A 1,673-nucleotide genomic window follows, 5' to 3' on the forward strand; every position below is an offset into this window, starting at 1 on the left:
CCGTGTGACAGAGGGTGGCTCGTGCTGGGTGTCTGTCACACGCAGGGGTGGCTCCGTTGCTGTCCCAGCTGCTGTTGGGACGCTGTTCCCCATTCCCAGGACGGATGGGGACATCCAGGGTCATTCCCTGCTCTGTGGGCTGCTGGATTTGCCCAAAGCTTGGAATTTATCACCTTTCCCAGCCATTTTCCCAACATTTTTTAAATGATTCCGTGGCCGGGTGGTCACATCCTCCAAGCACCCTCCTTCCACATCCCTCACCTCGTGTTCCCTCACCCCAAATCCCAGCTCCAGGCTGATCCCGTGGTTTTCCAGCAGCAGCCAAGCCATTCCCATCCCCTCCCCGAGCTGGTGGCCCCAGCAGGGCTCGGCCTCGGCGAGTGAAGGATTTGCTCTCTGCTGGGAAGGGTTTGGCTCTGCAGGGTTATTTTTATGGAATCAAAGCTTTCTCGCTGTCCTTTTTCACTCAGCCACTTTCCCTCTCTGCTCTTTTCGGGCTGTTTCAGAGGCAGAGTGGAACATTAAGGTGATTTACAGCATCCCTGGAGTGCAAGGCCACAGACTCGGGGACTTTTATTTTTTTTCTGCTTTTCCTCAGGTGAAAGAAACCCTCGAACGTGAACTCCCAGGACATTACAGCGAGCTCCCCGTCAATCCCTGATTTACAGGCTCAGATTTATGACTCCACAATTATTATTCCACTCGCAGATCTCCTTTTTTTATATATATTTTTTTTTTTTTATATTTATTTTTTTCCTCCCTGGGCCGTTTTAGTGCTTGTGAAAGGTGAGGGCTTTGACAGCTCCTGGAAACAAAAGCCTTTAATATCCCTCCCGAGTGGGGCTCTTCCTGCAGATTGCCTCGCTCCAGGCTGGGCTTAACCAAAACACAGCGCAAAGTTTGCCCGAGTTAAGCCAGGACTAATCAGCAAAGCCCATTCCTGGTGCCTGTGGAGTCCCCTGGATTATCCCTGGTGGCTGGAGCAGCACTGAGGATGGGAGCTGAGGGTGCTCATCACCCCCAGGATGTTTTCTGAGCCTTCCCAAATATTTTGGGACACCTCCAGCCTTTCCAGGAGAGCACAGCAGACTCAGGCCGTGGCTCTGAGGTTATTTTTAAGCACCTCCTCACCTCCACCCCGCAGTGCCACCAACTTTTTGGGGCTCTAAACTAAACTGGCCTTTAAAATACCACACATGTGAAATACCAGAATAAAAAATTCCCTCTTTAAAGCGTGTGTGGCTCGGAGAGGCCGGGAATTAAACCTTAAAGGACATTTCTGACACAGCTTGGCTGATTCAGGAACGATTTACCCGAGCAAAACCCGAATGGGAAGGGACAGGAAACTCTGTAGAATTTGTTGCATTTTCTATTTCGGCTTTTTTTGGGGTCACTGTGCCAGCAGGTGTCTGGCCAAGCCCTGAGCCCTGCAGGGTTTGTGTGTGCATCCCAAAAAATCACTGGGATGGAGCTGGGGCCGGGTTCTGGGGGTCCCTGCTGTGCCCAGCTCTGCTCAAACCACAGCCCCACAGGCCTCCAGCCACTCCAGGGAAACTGAGGCTGGATTTTTGGGAAATTGGGACAGGATTTGAGGAGTCCCCATCCCTGGAGGGGTTTAAAAGCCCTGTGGATGTGGCACTTGGGGACACGGGGGAGCGGTGGCCTCGCGGTGC

The sequence above is a fragment of the Parus major genome, chromosome 14 (genome assembly GCF_001522545.3).
Source record: "Parus major isolate Abel chromosome 14, Parus_major1.1, whole genome shotgun sequence".
Classification (NCBI taxonomy): domain Eukaryota; kingdom Metazoa; phylum Chordata; class Aves; order Passeriformes; family Paridae; genus Parus; species Parus major.